At 49.7% G+C, this 19,130-nt stretch overlaps 1 protein-coding gene across 2 annotated transcripts in view; it reads right to left on the bottom strand.

Moving 5' to 3' along the window:
* PAK3 (p21 (RAC1) activated kinase 3) overlaps positions 1 to 13,045 on the bottom strand; it is a 126,855-nt gene extending 113,810 nt beyond the window's left edge. Inside the window, exons 1-4 of one of the 2 annotated variants that reach the window (XM_047764924.1) lie at positions 12,934 to 13,045; positions 11,948 to 12,013; positions 11,722 to 11,830; positions 6,479 to 6,637 (exon numbers count right to left, since the gene is read on the bottom strand). The gene's annotated coding sequence lies outside the window, so the exon portion shown is untranslated. The remainder of the gene's footprint in view (positions 1 to 6,478; positions 6,638 to 11,721; positions 11,831 to 11,947; positions 12,014 to 12,933) is intronic. The other variant, XM_047764925.1, reaches the window with a different exon arrangement.
* Positions 13,046 to 19,130: the final 6,085 nt, after the last annotated feature.

Genomic DNA, 19,130 nt, shown 5'->3' with positions numbered 1-19,130 from the left:
GCCAGTGAGCATTTAGACATTTTTTCACAAGAAGGACTATGCTCAGTTCACACAGCTCCTATTTGATAACTGTCACCCCAAAGACTTTGCCAAGCAAAGATGCAAATATTTAGCCTGGACTGGTACCTTGTCAGCCTAGCACTACTGCTAATGAGCTTCGTGACCTTGAGGACATCCCTTGGTTGCTCTGAATCTATGTCCTAATGTACAAACCGCGACTACCTCCCCAAGAGAGTGTGAGTATCCAATGGTCTACATGTGGGAAATGCTTTGAAGTCATTTTACATATTTCGCCAGTAGAAGGTGTTTAAAATCACTGCCGCAGACTTCATAAGCCATCAACAGAATCAACACCATTCACTGAGATTTGATTAGGTCCCAGGCACTCTGCTAACAGTTACTCATGTACGAGTTCAGATAATTCACATAACCACTTGCGGTGTTGCTATTTCCATGTTACAGATGAAACGGACATTCAGAGACATCAGCTCACTCCCCAAGGTCACAGAGTAAGACTCTACAATCCCATGTCTGCGTGACTCCAAAGCCCATGCTCTTAATCATGCTTCCTCAATCACACTACAGTTTATGTGATATGACAAGTTCTCAGGAACCCACAGCTTTTGCAAGGACATGAATGTTCTTAGGGCTTTGAAGTGAGTGAACTGTGCCTCCACTGTGCTGTTTGGGACCAAAGCCTGGAAATGAGCAGACCCTCTACCCACAGAGCAGACGAGTCAACATCAGAATCAAGGGCAGAGGTGTGCTTGTGGTTAGAGACCAGACCTCGGGCCCCATCAGCATCAGGAGTCCTTTCCATTCCTCCTCTGCCAAGTTTCTGTACCGGCAAATAAGGGTGACATTACTGAGCGCGTCCCCATTTCAGGGGGCAAGTTATAGGCCTAGAGGGGACATTGAAATGAATAAGAATCAATGCTACAGTGGCCAGAAAAGCATGTCCTAAAATGACACAGGAATGGAGGAAACACTCGTGGGTTAATTTTCTTTTTCACTCATCTTCTTAAGTGGGAATGAGCACTGACCCCCAGCTTGTGGTTAAGCAGGCGTAAATACTTAAAGGAAAGCAGGCAACCCAGTTTCTGTGAAAACTGGGGCTTTGGTGGCAGAGAACCATACTGTTTCTCTGATTCCTCAAGGTTCTGTCCCTTTGAAAACACCTCCTTTCAAGGGCTGTGATAAGGATGAGAAATAAGACCTACTATTTCTCGAGCACTGACTATGGGCCAGGCACTGTGCTAAATGCTTTCATACATCATCTTATTTCAACGAGGCAGATGGTATGACGATCACATCCATTTTACAGATGAGGAAACTGAGACTTGAGAAGGACAAACAGTTGACTCAGACAAGGTGACACGGCTCAGAAGTGACCAAATTGAGATTCAAATGCTGGTCTAGCTGATTCCAGAGTTGGCGCTCCTAGTGCTTCTATCCTAACAGATGAAAAGGTAGTCAAATATTTCAAGAAGTATTAAAATACCACATAAATGCAACGGGTGGGTCTCCTTACTTAGCGCTCCTCACTGTATTCAAGGGAATTCAGGCAGGTGCACTCTTTCCCTCCTTAAAATTCAGCCAGTACTGTCAAGTTTTATAAATTGCTTTTGGTGAGCCTCAGCATATCGGCAGAAACGATCAAATGTAAATTTGCTGGGCTATTTCCCTAAAGCTGTCTCCTGGAGGAGGTGGTAGCTAAATCTTAATTAAGTACAATGTTTCCATTAAGGCCTAAAAGCTCACTTTTCTTCCTCTGCCGTATGCCCAGTGACAAAGCGCTTTGTTACACAACCTGCTAGGAAGATGACACATCTTCCTTCCCTGCGCTAAGCAAGATGTCTACGATGACAGTGGCTTTGGGAAGTGCTGCTCTAAATCCTGGCTGCTGTTCCCAGCCACTCGCAGGTCCTCAAGGCCTTTGGAACCCAAAGACTACTGGATTACATGATAAAAGGTTCCTCTAACCCCAGACTTCAAAACTGCCATGTACCACTGTTTCTTGGTGACTCCATCTTTCTCATTCAAATGAAATTCCCTCAAGGGCAGAGTATGTGCCTCTGGCCCACTTGAATTGCTCCCTGGGCCTTGCACGATGTGGGGCACCTGGAAGAGCCTCCATCTGAGGGGGTAATGCCACTGGAATTCTGGGCTTGAAGAAGGGAGGCACCAGATCTGACCTGACAACATGGGGTTGCCCACTGACCCCTTTGCGTTTCTTCAGTGAGGTTCGTAAGTAGCTGCCCTGGGCCTGGCCTTGTGCTAGGCCTCGGGAATCCAAAATAAGTAAGACGGTGTGATCTCTGCTATCAAAGAAGGTCTCGATCTAATAATGGTGGGGGGGCGAGGGTTCCAGAGTACAGGCTCTTCCCGCCGTGGGGCAGAACCCATAGCAAATGGCAGCTTGGTCATATTTAGCACTATTTTTACTCCAGGGAGATGCCAGCAGAGGCAGCCGTGACCTACAGAGACCCTGACAAGGTGCTCTTGCGGGACTAGGGTGGTACGTGGCTCGGGCACCAAGCTCCTGATCAACTGCTTCCCTCCTGGTTTGGTTTTTGGTTGGTTTTTTTTTTTTTTTCCCCACCCTCTGCAGGGAAATCTACCGTCTGTCTGGAGCGCAAGGAAGTTTCTTCAGCTTGTCTTTACCCACGCCTACAGAGAAATTTCCTCCCTTCACTTGTTAGTAACAGCTGTCGAAACTCCAGTGGGGTCTATATAGGCGCGTGCACACTTACAATAGAAACATGTTTTATCATCCAGCTAGCTCTTTAACCTTTTCTTTCTCTTTCTTGAACACCGTGGTCCAGGGTTAACAGGGGAAAAGTAGACCTGGCTACATTAGAGGTATGTTCTGGAAGCAGGGCTGCCCTTTCCATGTGTCTAATATGCAGGCAATTCCAGATCATAAACATAAAATCAGAGACACACACTGTTGCGTAGGAAGCCATCAAGATTGCGTAAAGAAATGCAGACTTCAGCGTCCCCTCCCCTTGGGAGCGAAACGAAGTGGCAAGTTAAGCCATAAACGTCCAAAAAAAAAATAAATAAACCATCTAAGCCCTAACAGCTTTGGGAAGGACTGGCTAAGGGTCTGCTTGTTAGGGATGGTTTCTGTAAAAGGAAACTATGGCTAAAGGATGTAAAACGATCGGACGGTGCAAGCTGCTTCCTTTTAATCCTAGACATAAATCCCACTCCTTTCTGCTAGAAAGAGCTAGTCCCACTGGCACCCTGACCGAGAAAAACACTCTTCCTTTTAGTAGTGGTGACAAGAGACAGTGGCAAATAGTGGCGGAAGAGTGACAGCTGTGATTATGAACTACTGTCTGCAATTGGGTGTGTTAGAAGGTGTGTGAGTGAGAAAGTCTATGAATGTCATAACATCAGTGTGGGGATATTTACAAGAACTTGGGGAGTTCCCTCTGTGGCTCAGTGGTTAACGAACCCAACTAGGATCCATGGGAATGCGGGTTCGATCCCTGACCTTGCTCAGTGGGCTAAGGATTCGGCGTTTCCATGAGCTATGGTGTAGGTGGCAGATGTGGCTCAGATCCAGTGTTGCTGTAGGTTGCAGACGCGGCTCGGATCCCGCGTTGCTGTGGCTCTGGTGTAGGCTGGCGGCTACAGCTCCGATTCGACCCCTAGCCTGGGAACCTCCATACGCCGCGGGGGCGGCCCTAGAAAAGGCAAAAAGACAAAAAAAAAAAAAGAATTTGGGAAAGTATGACACGGGTGTGTACATGGGAGTGTGGATCACTAGGAGTACTATGGTGAATGTGTCAAAATGAGTGTTCCCCATATGCAAGTGTGGTTACGTGTGAATGTGATGGGGTTTGAGTGATTGTGTCAGTGCTGAGTATGTGAGTGGAAGAGTGCGATTCTGAGTGTAAGAAAACAGAAGAGTTTAAATGGGTGAGACTGTTTTCACGGTGTAAGCCGTATAAATAGGAACACGTGAGCATGTATGCACACGTGTGTTCCGGTGAGGTATGAGCTGTGTAAAACGTGTTAACTGCGAGGAGGAAATGGTAACATCAGTGTAAACTTGCTGGAGTGTATGAAACTGAGTGTGCGTATGAACAACAGGCAGGGGAAAGTCAAGCTATGTCCGCGTACAGAGTGTGTGTGACAGCGTAGGAATTTGCGGGTTAAGGGTGACTGTACCCTTTGTGTGGATGTGAGTGTGTAGCTGTGGCTGGGAAAGTGTGAGAACTAAGGAGGAATGCAGGAAGTTCCCGTTGTGGCTCACTGGTAACAAGCCTGACTAGGATCCATGAGGACGCAGGTTCCATCCCTGGCCTCGCTCAGTGGGTTAAGGATCCGGCGTTGCCGTGAGCTGTGGTGTAGGTCGCAGACGCGGCTCGGATCTGGCGTGGCCATGGCTGTGGCATAGACTGGCGGCTGTAACTCAGCTTTGACCCCCTAACCCTGGGAACTTGCATATGCTGCAGATGCAGCCTTAAAAAAATCAAAAAAAAAAAAAGGAATGCAAAGGTATGCGTGTGAGAATCTGAGGGAGGGGTGTATGGCAGGTATGAGTCTGGGTCAGTGCAGAAATGTGAATGTATAAATGCGAGTGTGTATCAGTGTGTGGCAGTATGAATGTACCTGTACAGAGTGTGTTTGTAAATGTGCTCACACTCAGGGTAAGGGTGCAAGAGGGACAGTCGTTATGAATATGCCCAGTGTGTCCAGCGAGTGTGGATATGAGTCAGGGAGGTAAATAGGATTGTGTGAATGATTAAGAGAGTGTGAGTGTGCTTGGGAGTGTGTGTGTGAGAGAGAGTACTGGAGGGTACCGAAATAATCTGGGGTGCGGAGAACCTCTCCAGGAAGTGTCTTTCCACCCAAAGTCACAACAGATGTCCAGGGACACACCAGTTCCTTAGCCCCTCTCAACCTCGATTCCTTCGTGGGTAAAGCAGTGATGATAAAAATATCTACCTTGAGCTAATATCACCTTTATAATCAGAAACAAAACCAGCAACCATTGGAAAAAAAAAAAAAACCTACCTTGCAGAATTACTGTAGGCTCAGACACACTCACACAAGTAAAATGCCTTGCACAGTGCTGGCAACAGTAGGCGCTCAATAAATATAAGTTACTACTGTGGCTGTCATAGAACACCCAAGAGAGACCCGGGGCTTGCTTCTTCTTTTAGCCAGTTCTGGTTACCTTCTGGTGCTCAAGCTCTATAGAGGAGCCCCTGCCAGAGCATCTCTAGAAAGCTGAACGCATCCGTATCCACAAGGCTGTAATTTCATACCTGCCATCTCACGGCCCAAACTCTGGGGCTTCCCCTCCATGAGAAGGCATCACAGAAACACCTGCCGCTGAGCTGCAATTTTCCTTTGTCCTGTGGGCCCAGGACAGGCTCGGTGTGAAAGGGAACTGCACTGCATATTCCTCACTTGCTTTTTTACAGTGTTTTTCTGGTTGGGTATTTTTTATTTCGGTTGTTGAGTTCTGACGTGGACAATACGAGAGAAGCCTCCGTAACTGATGAAGAGACAGAAGACTAGACAGAGAGATGGTAAGATACAAACAGATAGCTGAGCCGCAGCATATGGCAGCAGGAGGCCAGACGGAGGAGACAACAGAGGAAATGACCATGGCTGCCTGAGAGGAAAAAGAGACAGATCAGAGAGACATGCCAAGAAACCTGAAAGAGGTGGAAAGGAAGAGAAAGAGGTCCAAATGAAAAAGCTGCCGGGGGACTGTCAGCCCCTGATGAGAGAGATTTAAGAGATCTGTGAAATCCAGTCCTACTCCTGAAGAGCTTACAGTCTCGTTTATCTGCCAGGATGAATGCTCCAAAAACCATGCAAGAACTAGTCAAGACAGCAGAGAAGCAAGGGCCGCGCTATATGCTACAGACTCAGGTGTTGTTGGAGAGCTGGGGGAGGCAATGCTCCCTGATTGGGTGGGAAGACAGAGGGAACGTTCTGGAAGGTTGAAGTTAAGCCTGCCATGCCCAGAAGCTGGGATGCATGGGGTGGGGGCACGCTTTGAACAGGAAGGTAAAATTCAGGTTATGGGGCAGTAGAAATTACAGGAACTAATTGGTGCATTTGTGGCATGTGGCTGAAATGCCACTTCGACATCAGGAAGGCAAGAAGAAAGGAAATGACAGCTTGAGGGGAAGCATGTCTGTATTACACTGAAGCTCTTGGATGGAGCTTGACATTTGCAAAGGACCTGGCAATGACTGTTGGGTTGTTTCTCCTACTCACTCCAGGATGTAGGTCAAGGCTGTCATTCTCATATGCGAGATGTGGGGAACCAAGAGAGCAAGGGTGGCCGTACTGGGCACACTCCCCCAGTAAGTACCAGCTGTGCCCTGAGGCCTGGCTCGTGAGGCTCAGGCAGGGGTCTTGAATATTGGGAGCTCCGGTGGAAAGGTGGCATTTCTCTGGATTTGGAGATCCCTAACTCCCTGCCCTGGAATGCATTACTCACCTCACACGGCCACCGCTGCAGGACCTCAGCACAGGTGGGTGCTGCCCATGAGAAGGGGCCGGGCTGCCTTCAGCTGCCTTCAGCTCCCACGGACTCAGTGCTGGGCACACCAGCCGCCACAAGATGCAAGGACTCAGCTGCTCTTGCTTGGGGGGAAACCTGCCGAGAGAAGCATTGTGGGGGAGAGGGAACCTCTTGCCCCAACTGCTACTACTCCCTAGTCCAACTCTGCAAATGTCACACGCGCGCGCGCGCGCACACACACACACACACACACACACACATACACTGCAGGGAATCTCAGGAAACCCCTTATGAAGAAAGCAGAGCATCAGAGTCGAGAAGTGCAAAGACGCTTTGGCACGGAGGAGTCCAGAAAGGACACTGAACTGGAAGTTTCAACTTGAGAACATGGCACTTCACCACTCTGGAGCTGCTTGCTCGTGGGTAAAAAAAGACCTGCCCTAGTCACCATGGACAAGTGCCGAGAGCACTGAACCAAATAGGACAGATGTGAAGTATCAGCATATTTACAGCAAACTGAGAGCTGATGGAGGAGGCAGGTTTGGCTCTGAGGATCCCTGAGCTTCCTAAAGACCTGGCTGTTCAGATGATTTCAAGCCTCAACTTCCAGTCTTCACCACCATTCCTGTTGCTCTTCTCAGCAACTTCCTTCCCTGGGTTGGTGGGTGAGTTTCCCTTATTTGCTCTCATCTCACAGCTGCCTCTGATCCTAATTGGAACGTTCCTCTGCCTTCCCCCAATCTCTACCCCAGGGATGTCTCTCCCCACCTCCACCCCAATTTCTTTGGGTGAAGACATGGGGGCGGGGGCTTTAGGGGGGTTACCATTTACCCTATCTTCCCCAAAGAGGTTTCCATGTCCAACCACAAAGGAGACAGGGACTCCTGAACCTCTCCCTTTTCTGCCTTTCCCCACAAAATTGCCTGAGCCTCCAAAGGAGGCCCTTGATAGGACTCCAAGCTCTGCAGCACTTGCTATCCTGCCCCTCTTGATTCTCCGCGGTGTTTGTCCTCCACAAAGAGCAGCACCTGTGTGCTAACTTCCAACAGAGCCAGATCCAGGCCAGCACGCATTCTAGTAGAGGATTCCAGAACGCAGAGGATCCTAATCCGAAGACATGGACGGATGACTATCTTAAGGTAGAGGGAGTAAAACTGAAGCCTCAGGGAGCCAAGAAGAGCTCCGTGAGCCCCCTTTCTCGAATCCAAAGACCAAGCCATACCCCAAGTCCGCCAGTTGCTTCTAGCAAGCCTCCAGAGCACGTCTGTCCCCCAGGGGCCCTGGCATTCCCTGTGAGCTCCCCACATGCACGCACACTCCAAGCAGCCTCTCCAGATCCTACCCACTGCGTCGCTGAGTGGTGTGCCAGCCCCTCCCCCGCTGCATGAGCTCATCCGGCAAGGGCGCTGCGGTGGGGGTAAGGCAGGGAGGGCTGCCAGTGCTCCAGAGAGGGGCGGGGCTTGGAGAGGGCTCCAGAGAAATGGCAGCAGGAGGTCCCCTGGCCCTCGCTAGAGGACGGGGCAGGGGAATGCATCCTACTAACCAAGCATCTCCTGGTTTCTGTGCAAGATCCAGAGCTTTGCTTGGCTCTACCTCCACTTCTGCTCAGCTGCCTCTTAACTCCACGGCAGCCTGCTTTGAACCCACCAGTTGCACAGCTGGAGCCCTTGCAGACCCGACGGGCAGGATACAGAGCCCCACCTGGCGGCCACACTCCTCTCACCAGCCAGGGGGTAAAGTGTTGGAAGTGGGGGTGTGTCCAGTGTGTGAGCAGATATGGAGTTGGGTACATCTGAGCGGCATCCCTGTACCACTTTGTACTTGTGTGCCTGTACCGTGTCGTGTGTATGTGCAGCTGTGTTTACTTTATGCTGTATATATGTATCGTGTAAGTACCATACTGGGTATGTACCCTCTGCCGTATGGGTCTGCACTCTGGTGCATGTGTATTGCCTCTATTCTGTGCTATGGGGTGCCTGTGCCTAATCTATATTGGTGTGTATGTCTATGTCACAGCCACGCTGTGTGCCTGTACCGTGTTGCACGTCTGTATCGCCTTGTGTGTGCACCCGTGGCTTAGCCTCCTGCTGGAGGCTGGAGTAGAGATCAGTGCACACACTGTGTGCCGACCAAGCACCCCAGCCTTGCAGTGTTCCAGCTTCCTGCCAGCATCTGTCTGGGGATTAGGGCTGCCATCTTTTTTTTCGTGGGGTGGGGGAAGCTGTGGACAACCACTCTCTCTACCACAGAGCCCTCCCATGGCAAGTGCCTGGCCCAGCACTGAAGATAGCTGGGAATGCTCTGGAACCTTTTTCAGCCCCAAAGAAGTAAACTGGGCATTGGGGCAGTAACGGCTCCCTCTTTCAACTCCCAGCCTCATCCGTATATTAGATGGATCTGAAGGAAGCTACAGCCGCTGGTTTTCCTTCAAGCGGAAGGACTGGGGCCCTCCTCCAAGGCGAGTAGCAGCACAGCGGCACAGAGGGTTGAGAACTGGCACCCGTGCTGGGCCATGGGACCTATAGGGAGTTCTGCCAAAAGTGTCCCCGTTGAGGTCACTAGAGGGCGCGATTGTGCTGATGGTTAGAGGGAATGGCTCTTGAAAGTGCAGAATTCCAAAACATCTACCTGGCTCAGGCTCAGCGGTGGGGGGGGGGGGGAATAGAAGGAAAAGGATGCACACCCTAAGCCAGGCCCTTCCTTCACCCTCGCCCCAAGTCCTTCTATCCAGAGACTGAGTTAGGGAATCAGGGCCGCTAGTGCATAGCTGCCTCCCGCCTCCAGGGAGTAAGATCTGTGTAAGACACCCCTCCCTCACAGAGCTTTTCAGGGGCTTGGTTAGAGGGGCAGATTCTGCACTTGGGTGTTTCTTTTGCCCGTTTCTATTCACATGAAATAAAAGGCCACACTGCTGAGAGAGACCAAATGTGTGTGGGTTTGTTTTCTATTGTTTCCGCCCCCAGAATTAAAAGCATGCCAAAAAGTGTGATTTAGAAGAGGTAGGATATTTGGGGCGGGGCGGGGGGGGGGCTTTCCTTTAGTGAATCTGTTTTCATTACCAAGAACAAATGGACCCGCTTCCTAACATGTCACCACCGCCTTAGAAACCAACTAGTTCAACCCCAGCTTTCGAAAGATGAGAAAACTGAGATGCAGAGAAGAGCAGAAACACTCAGACCAGAATGCCTGACTTCCAAGTCCCAGAGCTGGCTAGACCCCAGCTCTTAGTCCTTGAGTCCCTAAAAAAAAAAAATGCCTTCCTGCAAATCCCTCCCACAGCAGGGCAAAACCCTGGCCTCCATCTCCAGGGTGTGGGCTCCAAGACAGTCCTATTCCATCTCAGCGATCAGGCGCCCAGGCCTTTCCTGATTTGCATTCCCTACCAGGAGACTGTTCATCTCTTCCCAGTCTTCAAGGTCCACTTCCCTCATTTCGCTTCCCGCCTGCAGACCCAGCTGTGGCTATGCCATCTCGCCCCCTCCTCGCCGCCCCCTGGGTGCAGCACAGATTGCCCCAACCTGCAGATAATTGGCCGATTGTGCAAATCAGACACGGATCCATCGCATTGATTAACATTTCCAATTAAACTCCGAGTTAGGCTGTATTAGCGACTCCAGTAATCACCGCGGATGTAAATGCAAATGCCTTCCGAAGTCGCGGAGCGCGCGGTAGGAGGCGACACATTTCTGGGAGGAAATGGAAACAGACTGCCAGACCCGAGGGTTCCTCTGGTGGTCCGGTACCCCTAAATCAGATGTGAAATGTATGGCTGTCACTTGATCCGAGGCTCAGGCTTCACACCGGAAATGGAGGGCTCAGGCCCCCGCGCAGGCGGCCGCCTGCCCTCTCCTGCCCCCTGCTGGAGAAGCCGCGCAGTGCCCAGCTGGCAGGCGGGTTCACCCCAGGCTCTGCAGAGGGAACCGCCTCGCCTCTGGCAGGTGGGGAGGTTGGGGGAGCTGCACCCTAGATGCCTCAGCAGCTTCACTTACCTTCTAGGGCAGTGGTTTGTGCCGTCCCCGGCCTGCACAGGGTCCCATGGGCCCCTGGGAAGGAGGGCTTACTTTCTGAGCACAGGCTAATACCCCTATGCCCCGAGCAGGGGTCCCGGACCAGGCCCGGGGTTCACCCAGCCCATGTAAAAGCAGCCGACCTACCTGTCTGGCCCCAATAAGAAGCCCCTCCCGCCAAGTCCCCCCCCCCACTTCCTTTCTCCTTACCCAGGTGGAAGAGCCAGTTGTTGAGGCTGCTGCTCATCAAGATTCTTCTTCCCTTGACCAAAGCTACTGGCTCCTGAAGGTGGGTTACATGGGTGGCAATGCTACTGATTCTCCAGCTAGGGAGAAATCACCCCCTTAAGTATGGGCCGACCCACAGTGCCTCAGCCAGCACAATTCCCCCATCTCACCAGGGAAATCAGGGCCTTTGGGTGCCTTGTAAAAATGAGAGCTCTTTTCTTCTTCTGTGTCTCTCTAAGGCTTTGTTCCTATCTACTCCATCTGATCGCACCTACCTACTCTATCTGATTTAGAGATCTGAGTTTTGTAGGGTTGGTTGGGTTTTTTTTTCTTTTTTTGCCTTGGCTACCTATTTTGACTTCATAGTAACTTAGTCTCCAACCTCCTAAGAACAGAGTCTCTGGTGAGGGCAGCACCTCCCAATCCCCGCAGTTAATTCCTCATTTCCCTCGCTTGGCACGTCCCTCTGCTCCCCTCCCCCAAAAGACCTCAGCAAACTCCTCTGCTCTAAAGTCCATTTCCGCCTCCAGGGAGAAAATGTGCAACCTGTGGGAATGGTCAGCTAGTTGGAATGTCCTTCAGGTGTTGTGGCCTCTAGCCTGTACCCCTATCACAAGCCAACCCCCCTTTTCCTGTTAGGTCTCACCTACAAGGCCCACTTGCCTGCTTGGTGGCTTGGAGGGCCAGCTCCTTGACCTCCCAAGGTCCCCCTGGTCTTGAGATTCACAGCTGTCAGCTTTTACCCAGCATACACCCCAGTCTCTGGTCATTTTGCCTCTTTCATGGGGTGGGGGGGGGAGGGTATGATTCGTATATCCAAAACCAGAGGCTTACATGGCTCTTACCAAGCCCTGGCCTGGTAATCACCCACGACCATACTAACCCCCTGTGCCCAAAGGTGTCCCTGATCAGAGGCCTCATGTACCAAATCACACACCTGCCCAATTATCATTCTGCAGATGGTCCAGTGAAAACTGCACTGACCTTATACCTTGGTCATCCCAGAACAGGGCCACAGTGTTGTCACCAACAGGAATGGACCTCCTTCTGTTCCAACACCTCAGACAGCCATACAGTTGGCCTGGATTTGAGTCTGCAAAACCATGGAGGGAGCAAGACTAACATGGCTAAAGGCTTCCCTGCTGAAAACCATTTTTAAAAATAGCACTGCAACCACCCCCTTCGTGCTTCCCCAAGCCAAGCCACTCACCCTTCTCTCCTTTGCTTCTACAGATCACAGCCTAGAACCCTCAAGTCCAGAGTCTGACACTGGATTCTGGAAGGTGGGACCAAGAAAACAAGTGGGGCCTCTGGCTCCCTCCCTGTGGGCACCGCCCTCCCATCGCTCCCCCACCCCACTCCTCAACCACCACCTAGGGAAGGAGGACCTGCGAGAGAGCAAGAATGTTCAATCCGTCCGAAAGTGTGGCAGGGCTCTTTCCAGAGCCAGTTCACAGACTGAGGGCAAAGCTCCCTGCAAGCTGAGGGGGACAGGGAAGGGGGGGCAGCAGACCTTATGACCCTGCTCCCCAGACAAAGACAAAGGCCAACTGAGGGACCCCGGGCTTTCTAGGGACATTATTGCATCATTCTAGTCCCCACAGGAGAAGAAAAGAGTCCTCCTGTCATTGCCCTCCCCCTACCACCACCAGCAAAAAAGCGAGAGGAGGAGATAAAGAAAGAGGGAAAGGCGCCGGTTTAAGAAAATCTTCACTTTTTCTGTTTGCTCTGGTCCGACTGTTCCCCCTCCCCCGGACTTGCAGGGGCCGCGGCCACACCCCCTCCCTTTTCGGGGGTGTGTGGGGGGGGGCTGCCGTCGCTGCTACACAGGCTGGGGGAGGGGGATAAGGAGACGATCTGAGACTTAGCAGCCTGACGTAGCTTTGGGGGCGGATTTTGCCTCCAGCGGCCCAGGCCCCAGTAAGCGAGTCTAGGGCTTGACCCGGCGAAGGGGCCCAGGTCCTCCGGGAATGGCCCCGACACACCCACTTGTCCGCGTTCGCGAGCCGGGATCGTGCACACTGCGCGCCGGGTGCTGGGCTCCCGGGGAGCCACGTAGGGGACTCGAGGCCCGGGCGCCGCGACAGCGGGAGGGGGATCAGGGAAGGCAGAAAATCTGCCAGCCGCCTAAAAGCAGAGCCCAGCCGCCACCCGCTTCCCCAGAGCGAGCCGGGTGCCATCCATCGCGGGATTTACCTGCCACTGGTCCAGCCACCCCGTCCAGACCTTTCCTCTCCCTCCGAGCGCTCGGGCTGGCTGGCGGGGCTGGGGAGCTGCAGCCCCGCGGCCGCAGCCGCAGCCGCAGCCCCGGGCTCGGCCCGCTCCCCCCACCCCCCACCCCGCCCCGGCTCTCCTCCCGGCCTCGCACACTCGCTCTAGGCCGGGGAAAGCTGCAGCCCCCTGCGCGAGACCCCAGACGGTCCGCTGCCCACAGCTGCCCGCCTGCGGTCGAGCCCTGCTCGGCAACCGCTCCCTCGCCCTGCTCCGCTATGACGTCACCCGGGCTCTGCACCGCGCGGAGGCCAATCAGAGCCGGAGCAGAAAACTAAAATCACCCTGAGTGGGCTACGGAGGACCAATCTTTTGTTTCCAGGCAGGAAGCGCCGGGGAGGGAAAAAAAAAAAAAAAATGAAGGGGAGGGAACGGGGAGAGGGAAAGGAAAAGGGGATGGAAACTTCTACACAGTCAGGGTTGTCTAGACAGAGGTGGGGACATGGAGCAAGAGGCGCACCTGACAGTGCGAGGGGAGGTGGTTATTTCGAGAGCATCCTCAACTGCCCGCCTCAGGAAGACTGGGATTTCAGATATATTTTCAGGGGAGGAAATCTCTCCAGCTACACAAGCACTCTTTACGGAGGGGGGGGGAGGGGGGAGGGATGGTTTGGATTTGGGACACCACCTGTCAGGCAAGCAGGTTGCACTGATGGAGTCTCTGGAATCCACGGTAAACTGAGAGAGGCAGATGTGGCAGTGGGATTCAAAGAGATGGCAATCTAGAGAGGGGAAAGCACCCTTCTGCACATAAAACACACATTTTTAACAAGCATTATACAAAAGAGGATCATCTACTTTAAATAACTATACTATCTATATCTATTTATCGATCTATATTAGTCATTATATTAACCACCATTAAGATGTGGCTTTCCGTGTCCATCCTTCGCCTAAAACCTCCCATGGCATCTCTTGTCTTTAAGGAAAAAGTTTACATTTTTGCTGATATCGAAAGCCTTCTAAAATCTAACTTAAAATATCATCTCTTGCTACTCCAAAATCCATCTGCTCTAGGATTTGGCTAGATTATGTAAATTAGGGTAAATCCCAGCAACGAGACAGTAAGCTGTCATCAAAAATGACAAAAAAATGCAAAATAATAAGTACATTCGAATTGTAATGATGCAAAATATGCCTGCAAAAAAATCAGAGAACATACAATTATAATAGTTGAATTAAAGAAGTAGGATTATGGGTGATTTTTCGTCTTCACTTTCAAACTTCTTTTTACAGAGATAAATGTATCCTCACATACTTAAATGGTCAAGTATGCTTTTATCCAATTTTCTCAACACTGCATAACATCCAGCAATCATAAGTGTAAGTCATAATAATCATAATTATTTCTCCATAATGCCAACAAAATACATTTCAAGCCCAAGAAATGGCTCATACATCTGCCAGGGTCTTTTCAGGAAAAGTCACACAACAGGCCTCTAGATTCACCAGAGACTGGATCTAGGGAAGCTGGAGACTAGTGATGCTTCTTTGGAATAATTCATTTTGTTTTATTTTATTTATTTATTTATTTATTTATTTATTTATTTATTTATTTATGGTCTTTTGGTCTTTCTAGGGCCACTCCTGCAGCATACGGAGGTTCCCAGGCTAGGGTTCTAATTGGAACTGTAGCCACCAGCCTACACCAGAGCCACAGCAACGCGGGATCCGAGCCGAGTCTGCAACCTACACCACAGCTCATGGCAACGCCAGATCCTTAACCCACTGAGCGAGGCCAGGAATTGAACCCGCGTCATCATGGATGCTAGTCAAGTTCGCTAACTGCTGAGCCACGATGGGAACTCGTGGACTAATTCATTTTAAATTGTGATGATACCAGGAATTGGGAAAAGGGCAGCAATGACCATTCGGGGTCTATGACAAAGCAGGAAAGAGGGAAGCAAAGACTAAGTAAACTACATACTCCAGACATTTTTAGGGATCACTTTGCGGTTTACTGTTTATTTTCCTCAATTTAAAAATGTATTTGTGCATACACAAGTATTACATGAACTTTGCAGAGCTGGGATTTGTGTCTAGATCTGAGTACAAAGCCCTTGCTTTTTAAAAATATAATGTGTCATTACTGATTTTGTTAAAATACAATATTTGCTTTGCAAAAAATCTGAGTATAGCAGCTTGATTTTTTTTTTTTCTTTTTACGGCCGCACCTGTGGCACATGGACATTCTCAGGCTAGGGGTCGAATCGGAGCTACAGCTGCCAGCCTACACTACAGCAATGCTGGATCCAAGCCATATCTTTGACCTATGCCACAGTTTGCAGCAACGCCAGACCCTTAATCCACTGAGCAAGGACAGGGATTGAACCCGAATCCTCATGGACACTATGTCAGGTTCTCAATCCCCTGAGCCACAACGGGAACTCCTTGATTTTCCTTTTAAATCAGGCATTTTTAAATAGTTTTTTTTTTTTTTTTTTTGGTGTGCTGGCTATTGTCTTCTAATGCAAAAACTCTGATCACCGTTCCCCTCAAATCCTTGATTAATTGGTTGAAGTCAGGATGGTTCTGCTTCTAATGATTTTACAGATATCTTTTTAATTAACTTTGGAGTTAAAAAAGAGTAGCCCATCACATTGATTTTTTGTTTTTACATTATGGTAAAAGTAATCTAAAAATCATTGATACAAATGAATGTCCTTTCCTTAATGCCACATCTCTGATTTGTAAAATGCACTTGTTTGGGTAATTTTAAACAACAAGAACATTTTTTACAAAAGAAATAGAAAGATATAACTGGATTTTCCTGGCTAATGATTTAACTTGGGTCGTCTAGGCTATTGATTTAAATTGTAATTAAAAGGTATTTGATTTCACTCTAATCTTCCCATATACGTCAGCTATAACTCAGAGCTATTTATGCAGTCACCGCACATGGTTATTTCAGTGTTTCATGCATGTATTTCTTCTCGCCCTGGTGATTACAGAAACTAGCATGGGGCCAAAATCCCATTAGGTGCTTGACAAATTAAAGCAGAGTGGTGTCATAGAAAGAAGACTGAACTTAGGACTCAGATCCAACACATTACTCACATGATACCATAGAGCAGTCTCTACTGCTTCTGGAGTTTGTTCTCCAGGAATATAGGGTAACTGCATGGGGACACGCAGGGACACCGACATGTCTTAAAGATTTCTTCTGTGTTCATCACCTCCCGCTCTCCCTTGCTCCCTTCCCCAAGCTCATCAGTTTAAGGGTACGACGACACTACCATAATAACCACTTGGCATGTGTATCCTGCTCCTTAGGTTACACACCACTTCTGTGTGTCCCGGTGTGATCCTCACAATCACCACCACAGTGAACTGTGACAATTACTGTGACCTGCACTTCACAGACGAGCGAATGGAGGTCCAGGGGTTATAAGTAGCCTGTTCAATGCCTTAGAGAGAAGGTCCTAGAAAGCAGATTTTGGAGTTCCCATTGTGGTGCAGTGGTTAACGAATCCGACTAGGAACCATGAGGTTGCGGGTTCGATCCCTGGCCTTGCTCAGTGGGTTAAGGATCCCGCGTTGCCGTGAGCTGTGGTGTGGGTTGCAGATGTGGCTCGGATCCCACATTGCTGTGGCTCCGGCAAAGGCCAGTGGCTACAGCTCCGATTCAACCCCTAGCCCAGGAACTTCCATATGCCACGGGAGTGGCTCAAGAAAAGCCAAAAAGACCAAAAAAGAAAGAAAGAAAAGAAAGAAAGAAAGCAGATCTCCCACTCTGAGTCCTGTTCTTTCTACCACCCTGCATGGCAACGTCGGTTGTATTTCTCCTTTGGCTCTCTCCAGCCCAAGCAGCCCTTTACATGAGACTTGAGAGGCTCTGGAGTGGGGCTTGTAGCAGCAGGTGTAAACCAAAATGAGTATCTTCAAACTGTGCCAGCCAAATCCTGACTAAAGAGAACACTGTTCACTCTCATATACCATTGATGGGAATGTCAAATGGCACTGCCTTCTGGGAGACAAGTTGGCAAAACTTTGGCCATTTTTCATGTGTGTGCCACTTGACCAAGCAATTTCGACTCAAGAAATGTGCCTATGGATATATGCATAACAATATACCAAGATATGTTCAAGTATGTTCACTGCTGAATCTTATGTAAGAATGAAAAAATCTTGCATAAAGGACAACCTAAATGTCCCCCCTATGAGAATTGCTCAATAAATCATGGTATAGACATATTGCGGAATATTATATATCTGCTAAAAATCCTGTGTATTGAAATAGTGTAGTGTGTATTTCTATACACTTTTTTGACACATTCTTGAGTGGAAAAAGGTGTGGAACAGTATGTCTATAACTGTTCTATTTTTCTTTTTAAAAAAAGTGTGTGTGTGTGTGTGTGTGTGTTTAAGCTGGAATTACACACACAAAACTGCTAATACAGTTACTCTGGGAAATGAAAAGGTAAGAAGGAAGACATGCATATATATGTATGTGGTGGGGGACTCTGTTTTCTTTTTCTTTTTTCGTCTTTTTGCCTTTCTAGGGCCGATCCCATGGCATATGGAGGTTCCCAGGCTAGGGGTCTAATCAGAGCTGTAGCCATCGGCCTACACCAGAGCCACAGCAACGCGGGATCCAAGCCGAGTCTGCCACCTACACCACAGCTCACGGCAATGCTGGATCCCTAACACTGAGCAAGGCCAGGGATCGAACCCGCCACCTCATGGTTCCTAGTCGGATTCGTTAACCACTGTGCCACGAGAGGAACTCCGGACTCTGTTTTCTTGATATGCTTCTACATCATTTATACATTTGTTACGATGCACAGTATTTTGTGTGTAGGAAACATTAAAAAGAGGAAATAGAGCCTCCTTGGGGTTAAGAAAAAACAAAACCAAAACCAACCAACAAAACCCCCCCTGCCATCCCCAAAGACATGTGAATGCCAGGTCCATGGTTCAGGTGTGGCGATAAAGGCTATGACGTGCCAGGCTGAGCTGAGCCAGACCTGGACAGGCACTGGACACTGGGCAGGAGTGTACCACCCACTGGGTGAAAGCAGCCTGGTTATCCTGACTCCCTTCCCACCCCTGCCTCAAGTCCTACAGACAGAAATTAGTCCCAGGAGTAGACTCTGGGTCTCTGTGGCTCTCAGTCTTCACAGCTTTTGCTATAGCAGCTGCACTTTAAACCCCCTGCTCTGAATGCAAAAGAACCTGGCTTGGCAGCTCTATACAAGGCACTGGCTGCGAGCGCAGCGCCCACTCCTCTTTCAGCCCAGCCTGCTCACTCTAACTTACTTGTCATCACTGTGGTCAAACACCCCCCCCCCCGCCACTTCCCATCCCTCCCACCTTCCGCTTTAATCAGTAGGGGCTCCAGCTGGCCTGTAGGAGGCAACGTAGTGAGTAGCCTGCTGGGCACAGGTCTCATCCTACATCCCCTGAAACCAGAGACTGGGGAACCGAGGCTAGGCAAACACCATCCTCGTGGGTCTTCAGAGTTCTGGTGAGGGCATCTGGAGACCCAGATTCTAGTTTGGTCTCCAGCTAGGAAAACTTGGGCAAGACTCAGATTTCCCTCAGCTTTCATTTTTCTCCCTTGTGCAACGTGGGACTGGGGGAGGGTGGTTTCCTCACCTTCCTTCATTATAATTAGGGCCCATTAGAGACCTGCCCTGTAGAATCCAGGAGCTTTCAGAAGCCCACAGCCTCTGCCCTCCTCCCCTTCACCAGGGAGTTAGCAAAGGAAAAGCCAAAGAAGACAATTAAATGCAGGTGGCTGTGGATGAATTAATACGAGAATTAGGAAGTTCCTCTCCTCTGACTTGGTTGTTTTAATTGGCCCCACTTTCATGGCCCTACGTATCAAACCGCATTATCTAATTGAGCTGATGCTCTGTTTGATTTCGCTCCTAAGTGGATCACATTATACGTTCGTTCCCCGCACACTCCGATCCGTGCACTGCCCAACCCCAAGTCAGGCTGCAGGATAAACTGAATTTGCAAAGTTGGTTTCATGGCTCTCTCCATTTTACCAGGAAAAAAAGAGAGAGAGAGAACGAGAAAGTGGAGGACAAAATCTAGGGGACAAAGGACCAAGGCGAGAAAGAGAAAACCAAATCTTATTTTTTTTTTTTTCCTTTGGGCCGGCTGGACTATGA

The sequence above is a fragment of the Phacochoerus africanus genome, chromosome X (genome assembly GCF_016906955.1).
Source record: "Phacochoerus africanus isolate WHEZ1 chromosome X, ROS_Pafr_v1, whole genome shotgun sequence".
NCBI lineage: Eukaryota > Metazoa > Chordata > Mammalia > Artiodactyla > Suidae > Phacochoerus > Phacochoerus africanus.
This window is presented reverse-complemented; position numbering and strand designations above follow the sequence as displayed.